Source organism: Ursus americanus, chromosome 31 (genome assembly GCF_024610735.1).
Source record: "Ursus americanus isolate L20-20 chromosome 31, mUrsAme1.1.p, whole genome shotgun sequence".
NCBI classification, from domain to species: domain Eukaryota; kingdom Metazoa; phylum Chordata; class Mammalia; order Carnivora; family Ursidae; genus Ursus; species Ursus americanus.
Genome location: NC_142157.1, coordinates 19,963,772 through 19,989,125, shown reverse-complemented (window position 1 = coordinate 19,989,125; position 25,354 = coordinate 19,963,772). Strand labels below are relative to the sequence as shown.

At 35.3% G+C, this 25,354-nt stretch overlaps 1 protein-coding gene and 1 pseudogene across 4 annotated transcripts in view; one reads left to right on the top strand and one right to left on the bottom strand.

The window, feature by feature from the left end:
- The window catches only part of LOC123785611 (MAM and LDL-receptor class A domain-containing protein 1), a 660,266-nt gene that overhangs the window by 185,461 nt on the left and 449,451 nt on the right, over positions 1 to 25,354 (top strand). The window lies entirely within an intron of this gene.
- On the bottom strand, positions 22,929 to 23,689 carry LOC123785623 (ribosome biogenesis protein NSA2 homolog pseudogene; annotated as a pseudogene).

The following is a 25,354-nucleotide window of genomic DNA, read 5'->3' as shown; positions in this document are numbered from 1 at the left end:
AAGGTTGCTATTTAAAACTAATTTTCTTCAAGTTTTTAGTAAACTTACTATCCAAGAAGAGTAGTTTTGCCTTAGTTATCAAGGGGGCAGATCCGATTAGTTTATTTAAAAAAATAGTTGATTACCAAAAAAAAGTTTTTTTCTATTTTGTTTTATTTTATGGGCCAAGTAACTGAAGGATAGAAGACAGGTGTGACATAATAAAGAACCATATTTTTCATGCATTAATGAATATATCTCTCTCCATAGACTGACTCCGTAGTATTTATTCAAAAGGTATCTATAGAAATACCTTGAATGCATTTATAAGAAAACATGCATAGTCTTGTACATAATAGGTACTAACATCAACGTGCTTACCAATTCATAGATAATAGAAATGTATTGGCTAATGGAAAGAATTATTTCTGCTTTAAATCCTTTTCTCTAGAGATTTCAGGTGATTTATTAATCAGGAGTAAACTTTAAATTGAATAAAAATAAATTATGTCTATGGTTTATACTTAATACCTACCTTTAATTTGCTTATTTCAAAGAACAGTACCTCAGCAGCTAAATGAATGATGTTGATGAAAATGGGGTAAATTGCCAGGTTTATAAGTAAATTCTGACATTTAAGTAGGTATGTTTCTTCTGGCATGTCCTTTCTGACCTCACAGTGCTAACAGGGAGGTCTGATAAATGAGTAGTGGCTTTCATATAAAGAAGCATCTTTGAAATGAAAGCAATACTAATTGAGTATTTATTGTGTGATAGACTCTGTGTGGATGCCTTTCATGTATAATCACATTCAGTCCTCACAGTGAACTTTTAGGGGCTGGTGTAATTATCCCTGTTTTATATGTGAGCAAATCAAAGTTTAGATGTTAACCAGCTTGCCTATGAGCCTGCAGTTTAGTAAGCTTGAGAGCTGGAATCTTGAAATCCAAATCTCACAGATGCTAAAGTCTGTTCTCTTAAACGCCGTCCTACATCTCCTCGTGAATCTCTCTTGCTTAAAAGCTAAGCATTTCAAAGATTTATGACATGATTTGATTGCAGTTTTATGCCACAGGAGATGGGAAGAGAGAAAAAACGGTAGTCTATAAATAGTTCTGAAGAAAGAGGAGAGAAGATCAGTCAAGTGTTAGGGATGGCGACCTGGAGAGAGAACAATAATCAGGAAATGTCCAGTGCCCCAAACCGTTCTTGCCTGCCTTCTTTCCTAAAGCCCAGACCCCAAATTTTGTGGATACGAGCCAATCAAAGTGATCTCGTTCTGCTTTGCTGAGTATTTTTTTTAGTCCTGCGCTTCTCAAGCATGCATCAGAACCACCCGGAGAGCTTGTTAAAACACAGGCATCTTGGGCTCACTCTAGAATTTCTGATTAAGTGGGTCTGGGGTAGACCCTAAGAATTTACATTTTTAACAAGTTCCCGGGTGACGAGGTTTCCTGCTAGTCTGGGAAGCACACTCTGGTCTCATTTGTTTAGTCAAGATCCGATTGTCCAAACCGGCAGCACGTTGGAATTGCCTGGAGACACAGTTAAAAGCTACTGACATCCAGGTGTCATACAGGTAACTCAGAACACCAGCTCCAGGGACTATTTCCTGCCCTGATTCTCATACAGGAGTGGGCTTCTAATTGATAACTTTTCACCATTGTCAACATCTTATTGTATTGAGAAATGTAACCCATCAACAATGGGGGTGTGTGTTCCCTACCACTATAGAAAATCACTGATGCCAGAGGAGTAATGCAGCTGCTTTGGTTTTGTGCTGCTTTCAGCCTCTGAATTATATTGCTATTATGCTTCCCTATTTATATTGGCTCATAGAAAGCTCTGAATCAAATACTTAATCTCATGTTAGTGATTTTGTGAAACTTACAGAATGCATTCTGTGATCTAGTTTTATCTGTATCTCCATGTAGCGTTTCAACCTATATTTTATATATATTTTTATAATTTATATATTTTATAATTATTATATATATATAATTTATATATTTTATTATATATTTTAATATATAAATATATATAGTATATATATGTGTGTGTAGTTTATACTTTATCATATGTATTTTTGTAAATAGCATTATATTTTGATAACAAGGTAAGATTTTAAAAATAATAAAAATTAAATTAAGGATGTGCAAGTAATATTAATGCTCTCAGAAGTATACTAGTTATGTGAACTTTGTTTTAATTGGAATGCTTTATTATTTACTTATAAATGTTTTCACTTTTATGAAGTAATTTCATTTTCCTCATTATTTGGCATAAAATAATTAAAAGAGTTCTAAAACTCTACAATTGTAAAATTAAAAGGGAGTATATATAGATGATTTCTTTAGGCAACTGAAAATGAGGTATTTTTATTTGTGGCATAACAATATGAGTAATGCAGTTTCTGGGATAATAAAGTTTGGGTTCAGATTTTAGAATTTAAACACTGTATCATTGCTGTTTTTCAGAATTGTCTCTGCGTATCTGGTCAGATTTTTCTAAGAATGTAGTGACTCCATAGGCAGCTTCATAAATGTGAAAACTATAACATGATATTCCCTAAGAAACGTTACTTGTGAAGGCATGTTAAAATGTAATTTAAGAGAGATTTTTGTACACGAGTTATGTGGACTGTTTGATGCTAGTAACAGAAGGAGATGTAAGAATCTTAAAATTTAAGAGTACAGATAAGACAAATTCTAAAAATTAGGTATCATTTAAAACAACTTAAAGACCATAAAGAAGGTACAGTGTTCGGGGCACCTGGGTGGCTCAGTCATTCAGCATCTGCCTTCGGCTCAGGGCGTGATCCCTGGGTCCTGGGATTGAGGCCCCTGTCGGGCTCCCTGCTCCCTTGGGAGCACTGAGAGCCTGCTTCTTCCTCTTCCACTCCCTCTGCTTGTGTTCCCTCTCTTGCTGGCTGTCTCTCTCTCTCTGTCAAATAAATAAATAAAATCTTAAAAAAAAAAAAAGGTACAGTGTTGGACAGTGCACAAGGAAGAAAAGCCTTATGAGAAAGGTAGTTTTTGAGTTGACTTCAAAGAGCTTCCCAGAATTTCATCAAACAAAGATAAAGTGGTGGTTATAGCCATTATGGAGGAATGATAAATATTTGTTTTATTATATACAGGCTTAATAATTCAGAGCAAATGGTTGGCAGGGAAACGTTTGATTCCCAGATTCAGTAACTGGAAGGGTGGTGGTCCCAGGACCAGAAATAAAGATCTCATGAGGAGATGATTTGCAAGACACCAGTTAAAGACAAGAAAGATAAAGGATATCAGAGAGGGAACATTCACTGTATTAAGAAACACGAACCCTCGAGAGGAGGGTGTGTGTGTATGCACGTGTTCTCTGTGATTATTGGATTATTGGAAGTCATCAATGCCAAAGGGGTAATGCAATCATTAAGAGAAGAACGTGACTACAGAGAATCTTCTTCTAGTGTAACAGGGCTAAAAAAGGGCAAGAAAAATACACATATATGGGCCGTGTATTTTATAATTCCACGGATATGAAGTGTCCGGAATGGGCAAATCTGTCGAGACAAAAGTAAGTAAGCGGTTACCCAGGTTGGGGGGTGGGGGGAGTTGGAACGTACAGTGACTGCTAACAGATAGGAGGTCACTCTTGGGGGGTGATTAACATGTTGTGGAATTGAATAGTGTTAATGGACTCACAACTTGGTGACTCTATTAAAATTCTCTGAATTAGGTGCTTTATAAGGGTGAACTTTATGGGGTATGAATTATATCTCAATAAGGTTATTATAAAAATAAGCAGGAAAAGGATAAATTCATTTTAGACTCCCACATTCCATATGTGAGAAGTGAATTTTTTAACACACGATTAAATCGAGAATGTTCTAATAGAGTGGAGCAGAAAGTTGAATAAAAAACCCTTGACTAACTCAGTAGAAGAATGAAAGGAAGAACAAGAAATTAAAAATGTTGGAACAAAGAGGAAAAAATGGTATTGAGGTACATTCAACTATAAAGTCGTAATACTTAAATAAGTTTGAACTAAATACTAAAGTCAAAGACTGGATAAAAGGGTACACAAAACAAAACACAACTATATGGTGCTTACAAGACAAACACATTAAATAAAGAAGACTTATTAGCAAGTTTGAAAATAGTATGATAAAACTTATGCCAAAAAAATAAAAAACTTACGCCATTAAAAGACCAAAACAAAAAAAGCCAGTGTGACAATACTAACATTTGAGAAAATAGACGTTAGGTCAAAAATGCTACCAGAAGTAGAAGACTGTTTTGGGGCACATGGGTGGCTTGGTTGGTTAGGCATCTGCCTTCAGCTCAGGTCATGATCTCGGAATCCTGGGGTCGAGCCCCCTTTCGGGCTCCCTGCTCTGTGGGGAGCCTGCTTCTCCCTCTGCCCCTTCCCCCTCTCTTGCTCTCTCTCTCTTTCTCAAATAAAATAAGTAAAATCTTAAAAAAAAAAAAAAAGACTTTACAATGAGAAAATTGCTATTACAAAACTTAGATGGCCATTCTAAGTTGGTGTCTTTTATAATTTATCTTTAAATATATAACTAAAAATTTGCAGAATGACCAGAAGACACCAATATAAATATACAAATTCATAATCAAAATGGGAGATTTTGATACACCTCTCTCAGAAAGATATTAAACAGAAAAATCAGCAAGTATATAGAGGTAAGCTGTATAATTGCTTAACTTGAACTAATTCATATATCTAGAACACTATATTCAATGGCTGTCCAGTAGAAATATAATGCAAGCCATGTGTAATTTAAAAAATTTCTAGTAGTTCTATTACACAAAAAGAAAAATAGATGAGATTATTTCTGGTATATTTCATTATCCAATATATGCAAACTTCATTTCAGCATATTATAAATACAAAATTGAGATATTTATGATCCTTTTTATTATCAATTTTCAATATCCAGTGTGAACTTTATATTTCACATTCCAATTTAAACACTAAATTTCTATCGAGAATAGTTGTTTTCTGTATAGACTTAATAAAGTTTACGGTTGAAAAAGTAAATTCAGATGCTCAATTTGTTCCAAATATACTTGAGTTCAGTACCAAAATATTATTTTCCTCTCAGGTTGTCATCATATTGAGAAACTAGCTCATTGTTTTTACAGTAATCACCTTGACATTAAAGCAACAGCCTATCAGTTTCAAAACTTCATTTGTTTAAGTTAAATAAATTCTCTAACCCTTTCACCAGCTTAGTATTATTAACATCAGTTTCAAAGATGCATTTCAGAAATTGAAGGGCAAATTGTAAGTTTTTATTGTAATTCCTATTAATATGCAGTATTACATCAGTTTCAGGTGTCTAATATAGTGATTTAACACTTCCATACATTACCAGGTGCTCATCACAACAGGTGCCTCCTTAATCCCCATCACCTGTTTGACCTGTTTCATTCCCCCTCCCCATCAGTTCTCTGTAATTAAGAGTCCATCTCGGTTTCTCTCTCTCTCTCCTTTCCCTTTGCTCGTTTGTCTTGTCTCTTAAATTCCACATATGAGTGAAATCAGATGGTATTTATCTTCCTGACTTATTTCACTTAGCATTATACTCTCTAGCTGCATCCGTGTCATTGCAAATGGTATTTCATTCCTGTTTATGGCAGAATAATATTCCTGTGTGTGTGTGTGTGTGTGTGTGTGTGTGTGTGTGTGTGTGTGTGTGTCTTTTTTTTTTTTCTCCAGACCTAGGTCTTTTATTTTCTCTTGTATTGATGTTATTGACAGATCACAAAATACACAAATCTAAAGTGACTAGCTCTTGAATTTTTACACACGTGTGTATCCATGTAATCACACCCAGATCCAGACATAGAACATTCCCAGTGCCCGGAACTCCCTCAGACCCTCCCCATTCAGATCCCACACCAGAAAGTTCACACTGTTTCCATGTCTGTTGCCCTGGGACACTTCCCTGTTCTGAAACGCGGTGCACTGAGAACAGCACAGTGTGCCCTCTGGGTCTGGCGTGTCTTCGCTGCACGTCTGCGGGGTTGTGCACAGCGGCAGACTGTTCTTGGCTGTTGCTGCTTGGTGCCCCACCTCATGAAGAAGCCCCGCTCTTTGCGTCCTCCCTCTGATTGGTGGCCTTTTGGGCTGTTCCCAAATCTGGGCTATTTTGATTAAAGCTGCTGCAGACATTCTTGCACTTTTATGTATGAGCACTCTTTCTTGCATGAGCACTATTTTCGTTGGAAATAAGAGTGGGATTGCTGGTTTTTAGCTCTAGCAGCTTCTGCGAAGCAGACCTGTGTCAGAGCTGCTGCATTATACCGTCTCGCCAGCAGTCAGGAGTGTTCAGTGGCCCCATGTCCTGGTCAGAGGGTGGGATCCTGCTATCGTAGGTCCCTTTTAGTCTCGGTATTCTGGCAGGGTTGTTTGAAAATAGAGTCTTAATAGAAAATATGAAGTTCAGACATCAGGAGATGATGTCATTGAAAAGGTAGTTTTTACTCAGTTCCCATGAGGGTCACACCGGGAGGCAACAGGCTAGGTCCAGAGGCAGAGGGAGTGGGGGAGACTGTGGGTAAGAGCCCTTACTGCGGTTTCCACAGGGAAGAACAAGTGAGGCAGGGTAGTGGATTTAGGATTGGTGGGTTTGAATAATTTCAGGGCTCTGGAGCAGAGGGGTGTCCTGAGTTGTCTGGCGATCAGGGCAGGGGGATAGTGGCCCCAGCTATGAGAGCTTGGGATATACACCACTTCTTTATCCATTACTCAGTCAATGTACACTCGGACTGCTTTCATATTTTGGCTATTGTAAATAATCCTACTGTGAACATACAGGTGCATGTATCCCTTTGAAGTAGTGTTTTTGTATTCTTTGGGTAAATACCCAGTAGTGCCATGGCTGGATCATAGGGTAGGTCTATTTTTAACTTTTTGAGGAGCCTTCATATTGTACCAGTTTGCATTCCCACCATCAATGCAAAGTTCCCCCTTTCTCCACACTCTTCCCAACACCTGTTGCTACTTGCATTGTTGATTTTAGCCATTCTGACAGGTGTGAGGTGATATCTCATTGTAGTTTTGATTTACATTTCTCTGATGATAAGTGATGATGAATACTTTTTATGTGTCTTTTGGCCATCTGGATGTCTTCTTTGGAGAAATGTCTGTTCATGCCCATTTTTAAATTGGATTACTTGTTTTCTGGGTGTTGTGTTTTATAAGTTCTCTATGTATTTTGGATACTAATCCTTTATAGGGGATGTCATTTGCACATATTTTCTCCCATCCCATAGGTTGCCTTTTAGTTTTATTGATTATTTCCCTCACTGTGCAGAAGCTTTTTAATTTGATAAAGTCCCAGTAGTTCATTTTTGTTTTTGTTTCTTTTGCCTGAGAAAACAAACTTGAAAAACAGTTGCTATGGCCGATGTCAAAGAGGTTATTGCCCGTGAACTCTTCTAGGATTTTTATGGTTTCAAATCTCACATTTAGGTTTTTAATCCATTTTGAATTTATTTTTGTGTATGGTGTAAGAAAATTCTACTGTTTCTTTCTTTTGCATGTTGCTATCCAGTTTTCCCAACATTTTCTGAGGAGACTATCCTTTTTCCATCGGACATTCTTTCTTGATATGTTGAAGATTAATTGAGCATATAGTTATGGGCTTATTTCTGGGTTTTTTATTCTGTTCTTTTGATCTGTGTCTTTTTTTTTTTTTTTTTTTGAGCCAGCACCGTATAGTGTTTTGATCATGACAGTTTTGTAATACAACTTGAAGTCTGGAATTGTGTTGCCTCTAGTTTTGCTTTTCTTTTTCAAGATTGCCTTGGCTATTTGGGGTCTTTTGTGGTTCCATACAGATTTTAGGATTGTTTGTCCTAGCTCTTTAAAAAATGGTGTTGGTATTTTGATAGGGATTGCATTAAATATGTAGATTGCTTTGCAGATATGCAAAAAAATATGTAGATTGCTTGGGTAATATAGACAATACAATATTTAACAATATTTGTTCTTACAATCCATGAGCATGAAATGTCTTTTTATTTCCTTGTGTCTTGAATTTATTTCATCATTATTTTATAGTTTTCAGAGTATAGGTCTTTCACCTCTTTGGTTAGGTTTATTCCTAGGTATCTTTTTATTTTGGGTGCAGCTGTAAATGGGATTTATTCCTCAGTTTCTCTTTCTGCTTCATTATTGATGTATAGAAATGCAAGAGATTTCTGTACATTGATTTTGTATCCTGCAACTTTATTAAATCTGTTTATCAGTTCTGGAAATTTTTTCATGTAGTCTTTCAGATTTTCTATGTATAGTATCATGTCATCTGCAAGTAGTGAGTTTTACTTCCTTCTTACCAATTTTGATACCTTTTATTCCTTTATGTTTTCTGATGGCTGTGGGTAGGACTTCCAATACTGTGTTGAATAAAGTGAGAGCAGACATCCTTGTCTTGTTCCTGACCTTAGGAGAAAACTCTCAGTTTTTCCTTATTAAGGATGATGCTAGCTGTGGGTTTTTCATATATAGCCTTTATTATGTTGAGGTATGTTACTTTTAAACCTACTTTGTTGTGTGTTTTTATCATGAATGGATGTTGTACTTTGTCAGATGCTTTTTCTGCATCTATTGGAACGATCATATCGTTCTTATCTTTTATTGATGTGATTTATCACATTGATTGATTTGTGAATGTTGAACCACTCTTGCAACCAGGAATAAATCCCACTAATCATGGTAAAGGATTTTCTTAATGTGTTATTGGATTTGGTTTGCTAGTATTTTATTGGGGATTTTTGCATTCATGGTTATCAGGGATATTGGCCTGTAGTTCTCTTTTTTAGTGGTGTCTTTATCCAGTTTTTGTACCCGGATAATGCTGGCCTCATAGAATGAATTTGGAAGTTATCCTTACTTTTCTATTTTCAGAATAGTTTGAAAAGAATAGGTAGTAATTCTTCTTTATACGTTTGGTAGAATTCCCCCGTGAAGCCACCTGGTCTTGGGCTTTTGTTGGTTGGGAGTCTTTTGATTATTGATTCAATTTCTTTGCTGATTATTGGTTTGTTCAAATTTTCTATTCCTGTTTCAGTTTTGGTAGTTTACATGTTTCTAGGAATTTATCCATTTCTTCTAGGTTGTCAAATTTTTTGGCATAGAGTTTTTCATAATATTCTCTGATGATTGTATTTTTGTGGTGGTGTTATTTTTCCTCTCTCATTTGTGATTTTTTAATTTAAGTCATTTCTCTTTTTTTTCTTGTAAGTCTGGCTAGAGGTATAACAATTTTATTGATTTTTTCAAAAACCAGCTCCTGATTTCATTGATCTGTTTTTGTTTGTTTTAGTTTCTGTATCATTTATATCTGCTGTAATTTTTATTCATTCCTTTTGCTGGTTTTAGGTTTTGTTGTTCTCTTTCTAGCTTCTGTAGGTGCAGGGTTAGGTTGTTTATTTGAGGCTTTTGTTGCTTCTTGAGATAGACCTGTATTGCTGTAAACTTCTTTCTTAGAATCACTCTTGCCGTATTTCAAAGGTTTTGGACCATTATGTTTTCATTTTCATTTGTTTTTATGTATTCTTTATTTCTTCTTTGATTTTCAGGTTACCTGTTCAGTGTTAAGTAGCATGTTATTTAACCTCCATGTACTTATGGTCTTTCTAGATTTTTTTTTCTTGTAGTTGTCTTCTAGTTTCATAGTGTTGTGGTCAGACAAGATGTGTGGTATGACTTTGATCTTTGTGACTTTGTTGAGACTGGTTTTGTTTGTTTGCAAATATGTGTTCCATTCTGGAGAATGTTCCATGTTCACTTGAAAATAATTTATTCTGCTGTATTAGGATGGAAAGTTTTGAATATATGCGTTTGTTCCAATGTGTCATTTAAAGTCATTGTTTCCTTGTTGATTTTTATTTAGATGATCTGTCCATTGATGTAAATTTGGTGTTAAATTCCCCTACTATTGTATTATTATCAAGTAGGTCCTTTACATTATTAACTGTTTTATGTATCTGGGTGCTCCTGAGTTAGGTGCATAAATATTTACAATTGTTACCTCTTCTTGTTGGATTGGCCTCTTTATTATGATATAGTGTCCTTGTTTGTCTCATTGCAGTCTTTGTTTTAAAGTTTATTTTGTCTGACTGCTACTTCAGCATTCTTTTGATATCTATTTGCATGAAACATTTTCTCCATCCCTTCCCTTTTAATCTACAGGTGCTTAGGTCTAAAATGAGTCTCTTGTGGGCAGCATATAGATGGTTCTTTTTTTTAAAAACTGTTCTTTCACCCTATGTATTTTGATTAGAGTGTTTAGTCTATTTATGTTCAAAGTAATTATTGATAGGCATGTATTTATTGCCATTTTATATTATTATATTTTATATCCTTTTTCATGAGTTTCTTGACTGATTTTTTTTTTTTACAGAAATACTCATTTTTACTGCTCTTGTGTTTCCTGCCTTTATACTAAAACATTTGATCTCTCCTGTCCCCTCAAAGAGTCCCCTTTAATATTTCTTCCAGGTCTGGTTTAGTGATCACAAACTCCTTTAGTTTTTGTTTGGGAAACTCTTTATCTTTCTTTCTATTTTGAATGATAGCCTTGCTGCCTAGAGTATTCTTGGCTGCAGATTTTTCCCATTCCAAACTTTGTATCATGCCACGTTGTTGTGGCCTACAGAGTTTCTGGTGAAAAATCTCCTACTAGCCTCATGGGTTTTCCCTTGGAGGTTACTGACTTCTTTTGCTGCTTTTAAGAATTTTTTTTCTTTATCACTATATTTTGCAGGGTTGATTACATTATGTCTTGGTTTGGACTTCTTTGGTGATTTTGATGGGAGTTCCTTATGCCTCCTGGATGTGGATATCTGTTTCCTTCTCCAGATTAAGGAAGTTTTCAGCTATTAATTCTTCAAATAAATTCTCTGCCCCCTTTTCTCTTTCTTCTTCTTCTTAGACTCCTCTAAGGTGAATGTTACTATGTTTGATGGAGTCCCTGCATTCCCTAAGTCTATTCCTATTTTGCATAATTCTTTGTTCTCTTGTTTGGCTTGATTACTTTCCATTATTCTGTCTTCTAGGTCACTAATTTATTCTTCTGCTTCTTTAATCCTACTACTCATTTCATCAACCATGTTTCTCATTTTGTTTATTAAGCCTTTTATCTCTGCTGTGTTATTCCTCATCTCTGTGTTAAGGGTTGAACTCATGTCTTCCACTGTTTTCCTAAGTCCAGTGAGTATCCTTGTGATTATTGCTTTAAATTCTCTATCAGGCATGTTACTTATATCTGCTTTACTTAGATCTCTGGCCATGGCCTTCTCCTATCTTTCATTTGGGATAAATTTAAAAAAAAAATTATTATTATATTTTTATTTAAATTCAATCAACCAAGGGACAAATTTCTGTCTCCTAACTTTGTCTGCCTCTCTGTGTCTGTTTCTATGTGTTAAGAAAGTCAGCTATGTCTTTTGCTCTTGGAAGTAGTGACTTTATGAAGAGGAGGTCCTGGAGCGCTCCGCAGTGCAGTGTCCCCTGTCACCACAACGTGGCACTTCAGGAGAGTATCCTATGTGTGTTGTTTATGTCCTGCTATTATGTCTGAGTCACTTTTCCTTTTGACTGTGCTGACTTTCTGCCTGTCAGCTGTGTTTGCTCTTTGTGGTGTTAGTGGGACACAGGCAGGCCAAGCTCTGGGGGTGGTGGGGGTGTGTGTCTGCTGGCTACTTGGAAGTGAGGTGGTAATGTTAGCAAAATTTGCATAGGGCCACCAGTTTGATGCTGGATCCCAATGTGCTGTGGTGGCTGGGGACTGCATAGAGGGGTGACTATGGGTGCAAGCCTAGGCTCAGCATGCATTGATGATTAGGCATTGCTGGGCTTGGTTTGTGAAAGTGGCAGGTGGTATGCAGCTGGGCTTTGTTTGGAGGCTGCATAGGGCTCATGGAGCCAGCTCTGTCTCACATGGCTGGGTGGGCTGTGCAGACAGCTTTAAAAAAATTTGCTCTGAGCCCTGGGCTGAGGCTACAAGTGTCTATGCAGCCCAAATTCCTCCAGGTATCTCTGTGTTTATGCTGAGAGCCAGAGGAGGAAAATAGTGCCTGCCAGTATCCTTGTTTTCAAAGATATCCCCCAACATGGTCCAAAATGAACGTGAACAAATATGTCTCTCACTTACCCCTAGTATTGTGTAAACTGCTTTTAAATTTGCCTTCCACAGAAGCTGCTGTCTCTTTAAGGGCTGCAACTTACTATTCCTTGTCCTCTTGGCTCACCCATTGCTGAGTCAGGGGACCTCCAAAGCTCCAGGTTCCAAGTCCCACTGGTTTTACAAACTTGATGAATTCAGCCCCTCTGGTTTTTAAAGCCACATGTTATGAGGATTAGTCTACCCCATGGGAGCCCTCTGGTGCAAAGGCCCATTTCTCTTCCCTGTCTACTTGTGCAGCTCCCTCCCTGCGGCGGGCAGCTGTCTCTGCCTTTCTGACCTTCTGAGCCTTTCAGATGCAGCTGCTTCTCTTTATTTATTTGTGGAGTTTGTTCAGCCAGTCTTAGGATCACTCTCTGGTTTATTGACTTGGATGTGGGTGATATCTAGTTGTAAATATGGGGCAGGGTAAACTCAGGATCCTAAAAAGCAAATTTAAATTAATTAATATCAACAAAGCATTCTTGAAATTCTTTTTATAGATTGGTAGACACTGTATTTAATGCTACCAATTATATCTAAATTAAGCTGCGTGTTGATTTATGTTAGAAAACATGTAATATCATTGCAATTAATTTGTATTATGAAGACCTTCAATTTCAACATGAATTCTTGTGCTTGCCTCCTTTGTGACCGAGGTTACAGTGTCATAAGTGAGCTTTTTTTCTTTCTTGAAGTTTTAGGATTAGTTTGTTCATATGTAATGTGATGTTGATATAGGCAAGAAAATGTAAATCACACTGCCAGTTTTTCTTTGATTATTGAGAATTTGGTAAGCATTCCTTTTGTTCAAAGAAATCTTGAATTGGAGTTAACAATACAGTAAGTTTTTATGAAACTCTTCCACTATTCTGCCAACAGTCTCTGACAAAGAATGTACATGTAATGATTAAATTCATTGCCTTCTACTTCAGTGGTTCCATAATCTTGACATGATTCATAGCACTAGTTTGAAAATACTGAATGACTTCAACAATAAAATCCATGAAATATTGTATAGAGTCTGACATAGTACTACATGGATATACTGTAGAGAATCCCACATATAATAAGTTTCAATTTAAGAGACATAAATATGACCAAAAATAAATATGATCAGAAATATAAGTAGATACATTTTGGTAAAAAATACCTTGTTTTCTTTTATAAGATGCAGAGTAAATAAGAGAAGTGAGTAAGCAGAGAAAATAAGAGGTACTATAAATCAATAAGTATTGGTTCCTGTTCTTTGGAGGTTCTAATTAGAAAGTCAAAATCACCACATTAGAGCAAGTCCGAGTTCTACTCTGATTGCCATGTATTCTCTAAAAGTAAATTGAAACTGCACACATCTCTTCTGTCAGATGAAATTCAGTTGGCAAGCAAGAACAAAAGAAATTCTGGTTCCTTTAACAATTAGATAAAACCTATTAAATTTAGAATTATGGTAATAGGAAGACCTTAAGCCCTGTAATTTCCAATTTATTTGTCTTTCCTAATTTTGATTTGCAATATAAACTCAAAACCCAGATTACAGGGGCGCCTGGGTGGCACAGCGGTTAAGCGTCTGCCTTCGGCTCAGGGCGTGATCCCAGCGTTATGGGATCAAGCCCCACATCAGGCTCCTCCGCTATGAGCCTGCTTCTTCCTCTCCCACTCCCCCTGCTTGTGTTCCCTCTCTCGCTGGCTGTCTCTATCTCTGTCAAATAAATAAATAAAATCTTAAAAAAAAAAACAAAAAACAAAAAAAAAAAACCCAGATTACAAAGTGTAATATCATTCTTTTAATGTTCTAAAACAAAACCAGTCTTACTCCATTGTAAGTCTCTTGCATTGCTTTCTTAGTTTAGCTGTACTTGATTTAATAATATTCCTAATGCAAAATAATTTTTACTGTAGATTGAATTGCATCTTTTTTTCCTTTGAATTTGGAAATTTACATTCGCTGAACCCTTTTGTTCCAAACATTGTATTAAAACCTGAGGTGCCTGACAGAAAAGACACATCTTTACCCTTAAAGGGCTCACAGTGCAATAGGAAAAACAGATTCTATGCCATTTGTTACTGCCAGGTATGCAGTTGGCCTCTATGATGTCATGATGAACTCATTCTGGACATGGGCAGGGCTGGTGATGCACCCAGAGACCAGCCAAAATGAAGCCATTTTCATAATCTCTAAACTCAAAGGGACAAAGGAAGGAGGTTAGGTTGTACAAATCTAGGGAAAGCTGGACCTGTAAACGAGGCATTGCCCCAAAAGAGAAAAACCCTTAAAGGAGCGCAGCTCTTTGGTGATACAGAGAGCGAAGGAGTTGGGGTCGTGGGAATAAATACCCTGGATGATTTTTCCTCCCACCCTCCAGTCTCCTGCTAGTGTCTTACATTAGCCAAATGGAACTGAACGTCAGAAGTTCACAGATCCTACTTTCACCGAATAATTACCTAACCTTTGAAACTGAGCTGGAAGTCAGCTCTCCTAGGAAACTTTCCCTGGTCCCTTTCCCTAGTCTGATTCAAATATTTCTTCTCTGGGTATTATTTCTATTACAGCACATGTCCCAGAATACCATCCATATTAATTTACTTGTCTACCTCCTTCATGGTACTGTAGCATCTCAAAGGGAAAGGCATTGACCAATTTGACTATTGTAGTCAACAGCTAGAATAGGGTTTATCTCATATCGGGTGACTATGAGAAAAAGGGATACCATCAATGATGAAAAAACAACAAAAATGAAACATTTAATATTTGGACCAAAGGAGAAGAGTCCTTAAAAAAGAAAGCTGAAGGCAAAGCCAAAGGAGATTGGTGACAATAAAAAATCTTGAGGATAAAATTAGTTTTCTAAGCTGCTATAGATAGAATTGTAGTGCTTTTGTGAATTATTTCCTTCTGTGTTATATCCTTAACTCTTATGCACAAATATATTACTTTTATTCACTTTGGATATATTTTACATGAGATGTATGAAGTTTCTCGTAAAAAAAAGAAGAAAGAGAAAAATGTCTTGAGCTGGAATTTCTTTGGGGAAATCACTAGGTTTAAAATTAAATTTTCTCATATTCTCTTTAGAGATCTAAATTTCCTGCCAGGGATTACTTCTCAGTCTCTTTTAAATTAAATACAAAGTTTTCTAACCGAACACAGTCATACTGTTGGCTAGGATGTCATGAACTCAAAATAGTACTCTGGGAAAGCTTTTATTGAGTTAATTAGAAAATGTAGATTTTAAAAATTAAATTATTGTTATTTTGTTACAAAATTATTTTAAATTCTTAAATTCAGTACTTCAACTTTTTATCAACAAAACTTCTAGAACATATACATATGAACACCCAATAGTTGTAGTCAATAGAATCAGCCTATTTCAAAGCCCTTGTCTAAAATGAAAAGACATGATAAGCTTTTTAGGTGATGGAAATATCTGGTCCTACAGTATCCTGTACTAGACTTATTCAGCGTTCATATTCAAATCAAAAAAGAATTCCCTTTTACCAGTACTTAACTGCCGAAGCTTGATATCATTTCCATTTCACTGACAGTTGCCTTAGTGTAGATTCCCATTGTAACATTCCTTACTCCTATCATTAGAAAAACAGAATCAGCCACCAAATGCTGTGGTGGTGTTTGTTTACATTTTTAAATACTTCCTCCATCATCTACCTCCTTTACATATTCAGAACTTAGATTGGCCTTTCTGTTACAGACCAGCGATGCTATAAATAACTGATAATGAAAAAAAAAATAACTGATAATGACAATTGCTGATGAGGGTTGCTGTAGAACAGTGTAAAGGTCAAAGTATGGTAATTCACAATCATCCTTAACAAAGTGTACAAGGCATTACAATCCTGATACTGAACTCCGGTGGGAAAGCACAGGGAAGAAATGGCACAACATGAATCCCCTCAAGTAAATGCGAATGTGAGGAGGTTAAGAACTAGAACCAGATTATCTGCTCTCTCAGGGAATGTCTAAATCTGAGGGTCAGCTTTCTGTGGATAACACAGGTGAATAGATAGTTTTATACATTATGACTGTTAGTTACTCATGCTCTATTACTGATTCAATCTCTGGTTACATATAGCACAGGTTTTTTAAAAAAAAAATAGTGCAGGAGAAGTGTTTCAAATCTCAAGGCAGCATAGCTTTGAACATCTTGCCAGGCATTTCCAATTGTGAATATTCAAATATAGGAATCATTTACATTTTGAGCATATGACACTTTTTGTTTTCCAGACCCTGGTAATGAAGGAGTAAGAATCTGACTGGAAAACCTTGCATCATTTGCATACATGTGGTTGTCGTTTACATCTGACAAGCCCATTACCTGCTAACAGACCGCTTGTACATTTCTTTTATCCCCTCCGACCCTAGCAGGCTTATCTGATTTTACATTATAGAATAAGCAAAACTGCTTTTTAAATGAAAGTATCTTCACAAAGTTCGCTCTATTACAGATACTACTTTTTGAGACAGAGTGCTATATTTCTGCTCCCTTCATATATTCTTACAACTAAATTAACTGGCCAATAACTGGGTAAGGAGGCTTAAATATAGCTCTGCTTCTCAATCATTGTCACATCATTGAGCCCGTAGGAAACTATAATATAGTAATACCCTGGGTAAATTAGAGGGGATTTGAGGGGTAATTATATATATGATGTTTAAGATTAAACAGTCTTTATGATTTCTTTATGTAATTATGGTAAGAGAAAAGTGAAACATTGGAAGATATTAAATATTGAATTTGAATAGAGTTAATGCTTTTTAAAAAAAATTAATGAAAACTTGAATTTGTATCCTGCTAAAATAATTTTTAAAAAATTTCCTCTGTGTAAAGTAAATGTAACATGAAATTTTATGTAGGTAACATGTTCCTTGTTCTTTCACAGCACTAATTTTTTTATTTTTGATAGTGGTCATCTTATGCATGTAAGGTGGTTTTATGGTTTTGATTTTGCATTTCTCTAAGGATAGTGACATTGACCATCTTTTTATGTGCTTATTGGTAATTTGCATGTCTTTTCAAGTCCTTGTCCATCTTGAATTGGGTTTTTATTTTGTTGTTGAGTTGTAGGAGTTCTTTATATATTCTGGATTTTAATCTCTTATCAGAATATGATTTGCAAATATTTTTCTCAAATTCTGTGGGTTGACTTTTCATTTTGTTGGTAGTGTCCACTGATGCACAAAAGCTTTAATTTTGATGTAGTCCAGTGTATTTATTTTTTGTTGTTGTCATCTTTGCTTTTGGTGTCATTTCCAAGAAATTGTTGCCAAATGCAGACTTGGGGTCTTTCCCCTAGGTTTTCTCATGAGAGTTTTATAGCTTTGATTTAGTTTGAGTTTATAAGTAAGGTAAATGTCCACTTCCGTTGTTTTGCAGATGGCTGTCTAGTTTTCCCAGCCCCATTTATTGAGAAGACTTTGATATTCTTGTCAAAATTTGACCACAAACGTGAGGGTTTATTTCTGTGCTCTCTATTCTATTCTATTGGTCTTTATGTCTGTCTTTATGACACTGTTATATTGTTTTGGTTATTGTGGCTTACCACACTATTTTGGTAAATTTTGATATCAAGTATGAGTCCTCCAATTTTGTTCTTATTTTTCAAGATTGTTTTGGTTGTTTAGGATCCCTTGAGATGCACATTAATTTTAGGATGGATTTACTTATTTTTGTAAGAAAATTATTGGGATTTTGGTAGCGATTACATTGTATAGATTCCTTTAGTAATTATTGACTTTTTCACAATATTAAGTCTTCTGATAAATGAACAGGGATATAATCTCATTAATTCTTTCAGAAATATTTTATGGCATTGGGCTCCCTGCTCAGTCGGGAGCCTGCTTCTCTCTCTCCCTCTGCCTGCTGTTCCCCCTGCTGTGCTCTCTCTGTCAAATAAATAAATGAAATCTTAAAAAAATAAAAAAAATAGAATACTTTTTTAAAATGCCTTTGGATTATTCAACATTAGTGTGAAAACACAACTGGTTTTACATGCTGGTTTGTGTTCCACAATTTTGCTTAATTTCTGTATTCTAAGAGTTTTTTTTTTTTTTTTTTTTTTTTTTTTCCTGTGGAAGCTTTCATGTTTCCTACGTTTAAGATTATGTTGTCTGCAGAGGTTACTTTACTACCTTTTCTTTACAATTTGGATGTCTTTTATTTCTTTTCCTTGCCTAATTCCTCTAAGAACTCCCAATAATATGGGAAATAGCAATAGTGAAAGCAATCCTCCTTGTTTTGTTCCTCTGAGGGAAAGCTTTCAGTCTTTCACCCCTGCTTATGATGTTAACTGTGGGCTTTTCATATTTGGCCTTTATTATGTTAGGTAGTTTCTTTTTTTTCCTACTTTGTTGACTGCTTTTATCATGAAAGGGCATTGGGTTTTTTTTAAGTGCTTTTTCTGCATCAATCGAGATGATTATATGGTTATTTTCTTTCATTCTGTTAATGAGGTGGGTTACACTGATTGAATCAATTTTTACATGTTAAACCATTCTTGTATTATAGGAATAAATCCTGCTTGGTCATGGTGTACATTTTTTTCTTTCCTGCTGCATTGTGCTTGCTAGTATTTTGATGAGGATTTTTGCATCTTTATTGAGGATATTGGTCTGTAGGAGTTTTTTAATATATCTATTTTTAGTGTCTTTGTGTTTATCTTTGCTATCAGGGAACTACTGGCCTCATAGGGCGAGGTGGGAAGTGTTCTCTTCAAATTTTTGAAAGAGTTTGTTGGCATATTTACTTATATTCCTATTCCTGTGTTTTCTATGTCTTGTGATTTTTTGTTGTTGAAAATTGGGTATTTGAAAAAACAGCCTCCTCTCTGAGTCTTTACAGAATTATAAGACTATCAAAACAATATTGTTACTTTTGCTTTGTTCTGTCTTATGTCTTTTAGAAGGATTAAGAGGAAAAGAGTCCACACGCATATATACATTGCATATATAATTTAAAATATATAAATGAGATATGTAAAATCTTGTGTGTGTGTGTGTGTGTGTGTATATAATTTTTAAAAACATATTTATCTTTTTAATCCATCTGAATTCCTAGCTGGTTTTATTTCTTCAGTCTTTCTAATATATTCCTTTAGAATTTTTTTTTTAAAGCATTTCTTATAGTAAAAGTCTGCTGGGAAATGATTCTCCCTCTTTTTTCAATTTAAATGTTCCTTTATTTCCCTTTCAGTTTTGAAAGACAGCTTCGCTGGGTATAGAATTTTTTTGTTTGTTTTTATTCAACACTTTGAAAATTATAATTTCAACACCTTCAATCATTTCGGGTATCTATTTTTATTCATATCAATGTTTGTCTTTATTAAATGAATAATTTTTGTTTGCTTACAAGATTTTATCTTTATCTTTGGCTTATAACATTTTGGCTATGGTGTATCTATTAAATTTTCTAGATCCTTACATTTTTTTTTTTTTTTACCAAACTTAGGGTTTTCAGTCATTTATTTTTTTGAGTATTTTATCCTTCCTCTTTTTCTGGGATTCCATTTATATCAATATTGGATTGTTTCATATTTGTGTTACAAGTTTCTAATGTGGTGTTAATATTTGTCAACCATTTATTTTTATGATTCTTGAGTTGATTACTGATTTATTTTCATATTTACTCTTTCTTTTTTGGCGATATCCAAACTATTGTTAAGCCCATGTAGCATCTTAATTTTTAATTTTAATTATTGTAGATTTCAGTCTCCAAATTACTGTTTGGTTAATTAATTAATTAATTAATTAATTTATTTATTTATTATTACTTTTAATGATAATTTTTTATTATGTTATGTTAGTCACCATGCTGTACATCCTTAGTTTTTGATGTAGTGTTCCAGATTCATTATTTGCATATAACACCCAGTGCTCCATGCAATACGTGCTCTCCTTAATACCTATCACCGGCCTATCCCAATCTCCCACCCCCCTCCCCTCTGAAGCCCTCAGTTTTTTTCCCAGAGTCCTAGTCTCTTGTGGTTCATTCCCCTTTCTGTTTATCCCCCCTTCATTCTTTCCTTCCTTCTCCTACCGATCCCCCTGCTATTTCTTATGTTCTATAAATGAGTGAAACTATATGATAATTGTCTTTCTCTGCTTGACTTATTTCACTTCGGTTATTTATTTTAGAGTTCCCATTTTACTCTTGAGATTATCCATCTGTACATTCATTGATACCATAATGTTCTTCAATTTATTGAATGATTTTCCTTTAGTTCTTTGAATATATCTTTGATAGGTGCTATAAAATCTTGGTCTGATACATCCAACATCTTGACCCTCTTGGAGTAATTTTCTATTGGTTATTTTTTAGTCCATAATGACCACACTACATTTTTTCTGCATGTCTAACAATTTTTGATTGAAAACTGAATATTATTGATATTACATTTTAGTGACTCTGGATTCTGTCATGTTCATGTGAAGATTTTTGTTTCTTGTTTTAATAAGTAGTTAATTTATCTGGTTTCAAACTGTAAACTTTATCTCTTGCACCATATGCAACTACTCTTATCTCTGCTCTGTTTTCATGGCTTTCCACTTTTGCTTTTTTGTGCATTCCTTCTCTATTTATCTGTGCTCTGTCAATTTCAGGCTCTCTCTTCTGAAACTTCAAGTCCACAAGGACTTAAAGCTTTGTGCCTTCTGCTGTTTAAATTATGTATGGTTAAAAAATTTACTGTTAGGAGAAAACTCAGCTTTGAAGATTGGGTCTACATAGCTCTGGTTTTTGAGCATAGTTTTTTTCTCTGATCTCTACCTGCATTTTGCCATACTTCCTACTGTCTCCCCTGTACCTGTGAAGCTTTGCTGTTAGGATTTCTAGGATTTCATCTTTAAATTTTCTTGCGAATTCTAATCTCTTCTTCCCTTTGCCAGTAAGGCTATAATTGTGTCATTTTCTGCAAACATAGACAAAGGGTAAGGGAGATTGTCAATTTTCTGAGATCAAAAAGCCACAAACTCACTGTTCTTACCACTCTCTGTTGCAGGTTTGCCTGTGTATTATGCTTTCCTCTGATTGTTTCTGCTTTGGAAATTTTTCAGTTTGTATTTTAGAATTAACTTTATATAATTTTATACAATACTTACAATTATTATCTCTGGGGAGAGTAAGGACACAACCATTTTAATCCCTTCTACTACTGGGATTTCATTTATACGACATTTTAAATAAGTTTTGGCAGTATCCTATACTGATTTATGCTTACTACGAATTTCATAATCATATGATTTTATAAGTCCATTTCATAAATTTAGAGAAAATTGTGAATCTAATGAGCAGAATCCAAATTGCTAGTTGCATTATATGGAACTTTCAAAATTCCGATGAAGTTACAAGTAAGGTTTCGAATAAATAGCCTTAGAGATCAGTGCTGAAAAGTTTGAATTTTTAAAAAATCAGGTCAGTCTTAATAAATAAATGTATTTACAAACATGGCTGGCTCTTATTGTTTCAGGAAATATTAATAATTCTCTTTTAACTTATTTTTACCTGACATCAAAATCAATAAACTAATGACTATATCATTTGTGTAACAGATTGAAATTTTTAATTTTCAAGTAATTTTGTGTCTTTTACCTCTCTTCTATTGTAATGCATCTATGATATGTCAAGCTCTGCTTTGTATCAGCCTCTGTATCAATAGATTCTTCCCTATGTGCAAGATGAACCCTACTTCATTCTCTAGAATTCATCTCATGGTATCTGTTACAATTGATGGACTTAAATGACATACAAAAGTACCCATATTTTGCATTAGCGTTCACTGTTGGTGTTATACATTCTATGCGTGTGGACAAATGTATAATGACATCTATCCACCATTAATAGAGTGTACCTTCATTGTCCTAAAAACCCTCCGCTCTGCCTATTCATTCTTCCCATCTCCCCACCAAATCCCTGGCAATTGCTAACCTTTTACTGTCTCCGTAGTATTGCTTTTTCTAGAATGTCATATAGTTGGAATCATACAGTATGCAGCCTTTTCAAATTGGCTTCTTTCAGTTAATAATATGCACTTAAGTTTCCTCCTTGTCTTTTTATAGCTTGATAGATCATTTCTTTTTAGTGCTGAATATTCCAGTGTTTGGTATACCAAAGTTTATTCACCTCCAGAAGGACATTTGGTTGCTCCCAAGTTTTGGTAATTGTGAATAAAGTTGCTTTTGACATCCATGTGCAGGTTTCTGTCTGGACATAAATTTTCATCTCCTTTGGCTAAATACCAAGGAGCATGATTTCGGATCGTATGAATGTGTTCAGTTTTGTAAGAAATTACCAAAGAGTCTTTTAAACTGGCTGTACGGTTTTGCATTCCCACTGTTAATGAATGCGAATTTCTGTTACTGTACATACTTGCTAGGATTTGGTGTTATTAGTTTCTGGATTTTGCCCATTTTCATAGGCATCTGGTAACATTTCATTGTTTTAATTTGCATTTCCCTGATGACATATGTATGGAGCATCTTTTCATATGCTTATTTTTTTGCCACCTTTGTATTTTCTTTGGTGAGGTGTCTGTTCAAGCGTTTGGCTCATTTCTTTTTTCTTCTTCTTCTTCTTCCTCTCTCTCTCTCTTTTTAATTGGGCTATTTTAATGCTTTTTACAATAGGATAAATAGTTCTTTTGATGACTGCAGATATGTTAGGCTGTTTGGTGGTATTCAGAACCACAACGGTAATGGTGGTTTTCCTGATAAGCGTGTAGTCTTCAGTAATTATAAGGAGTTATTTGTCTGAAACTGCTGTCAAACCAGCAAGACTGCATTTATAAGTCCATTGTTTTCAAGATTGTTAGTAACCTGGGTATATTTTCCCCAAATAACCTTGTCTTCTTGTGTCACAGGCTCAACTCACTCACGTGTGTCTCAATGACAGTATCTTTGGTAATAACTCCCAAAGTTGTATATAGTTGGGATAAGGGATTCTTTTTTCCACCAAATATTGGCAGGCAAGAGGTGACTATCAATTCAGGCTGTGTTGCATGGATCTTTTGACTCATAAGCCCATTGTCCTAATGAATCTCTCATATTTGGGTCGTTTTCGAGCGAAGCCATCTCCAATAAAGCAGACGCTAGTAACCATCCTCTTCCATGCTTTCTTCTTTCTCCTTCCTGTTTGAATGACTTTTAACATTTCTGTTTCTCCCTGGGCATGAACTTTGAGCAAAGGAATTTCTCATTTTCCCACTTTCTCTTTTTGTTTTTGTTTAATCATATTGGAAAGTACTTTAGCTCTGTTCCTACTGTCCATAGATATGCAGGGGCTGCTCCTTGTGGAGACTCCATCTTTCTTTTGTTTGGTGTTTATCTTTTCATGTATACTGAGTCTTTTTCATTTGTGTTTTCCTGGCATGGCACTGTTTATGGTAGAGTTTAGCTTTCATCTTTTTTGCCTTTTTTGAACATTCATGAACTTCTTGACCTTCCTTCTTTCTCTTTTTCTTATGGTAATCTAAACGATAGCCATAGCACTTCTGGTGCAACTCAAAGTAGTCATTTTGTGGCATGGAGACAGCCATGAGGCCACTGGGTGCAGCTGCTGGGAAGCGAAGAAGCTCTCAATTTTCAGGTCTCCCAGACCCGCAAGCTGACTCCACACAACCCACAATGGACAAACAGTTCTAAAACCTGGCCCATTTCTTAATCAGGTTATTTGTTTTCTTATTGTTGAGTATTAAGAATTTTTTGTATGTTTTGTTTAATAGTCCTTATTACATGTGAATGTTCCCTGTGAGCTTGAGAAGAATGTATATTCTGATGTTATTGGATAAAGTAGTCTGTCGACATCAATTATACTTATCTGATTAATGATGTTGAGTTCACCTTTGTCCTTACTGATCTGTTGCCTGTGAAATGTGTCCATTTCTGATAGAGGTGTGTTGAAGTCTCTATGATAGTGAATTCATTTGTTTTTTGTTTTTTGCTTCCCCCCCCCCAATTCTGTTAGTTTTGCCTCACATATTTTGATACTCTGTTACGCTCATATACGTTAAGGATTATTATGTCTTCTTGGACTATTGACCTCTTTATCATTATGTAATACTGTTCTTTATCCCTGATAACTTCCTTTGCCTTGAAACCTGCAACAAATTTTGTCTGAAAGAAATAGAACTCTCATTCATAGTAACATGTGAATAAATTCTTGCATTCATGTCATTTCTGATAAAGTATAATTTTAAAAATTATTTTTAAATTCTCAAAAACTTAAATTACTTTAGTTTCTTTTGAAATCTAGGTCAGAAAATTTTATTAGAAGGCATTGTTTATCTAGTGATTCTCACAAACAAGTCATCAGTTGTTCCTTTGTTTTATTCATTCACTTGACAGATATTTAACTGAGGACTTATCTAAATGTGCCAGCCCCCCCTTTTTTTTTTTTGGTCAAATACATTAAGGATGTGTGAGTTATTTTTTTTTTTTAAAGTATAATGGAGAACTGATGACAGAACTCCTAAAGAATTATTTACAGCAAATTCTGTGTGGGTGTATGTGTGTGTGTAAATGGTACCCTGGAATTGCTCATTGAGTTTCTCAAATATATGTGACTAAGAATTTTAACCTATACCTCTCTCAGCCAACTTGTTTTTCTTTTTTTAACTAGAATACAGTGCCTGTGTTCTACGCAGTATGTAATAGAAAATGAGGTGTTGTAGGGGCGCCTGGGTGGCTCAGTCGTTAAGCGTCTGCCTTCGGCTCAGGGCGTGATCCTGGCGTTATGGGATCGAGCCCCACATCAGGCTCCTCTGCTGGGAGCCTGCTTCTTCCTCTCCCACTCCCCCTGCTTGTGTTCCCTCTCTCTCTGGCTGTCTCTCTCTCTCTGTCAAATGAATAAATAAAATCTTTAAAAAAAAAAAGAAAAGAAAAAAAAGAAAATGAGGTGTTGTAAAACAAGTGTTAGGAAATTCTTTAATCTTATAGTTATTTATTTTCCACAGAGTGTTCATTTTGTGAAGAAGAATTAAGCTTGAATGTCTGTTTTTCTAAGTTTCCTTTTGAATTAGCATCTTGATTTGGCAACTTGGAATTATAGATACTATTTTAGCTGTTAGTGTAAGTGGTTTTGAACAGTGGGTCTCAAAACTTAGCACGTACCAGAATAAGCAGGAGAATTTGTTAAACAGATTGCTGAGCTCTACTCCAGAGTCCTTGATTCGGTATGTCTGAGATAGGGC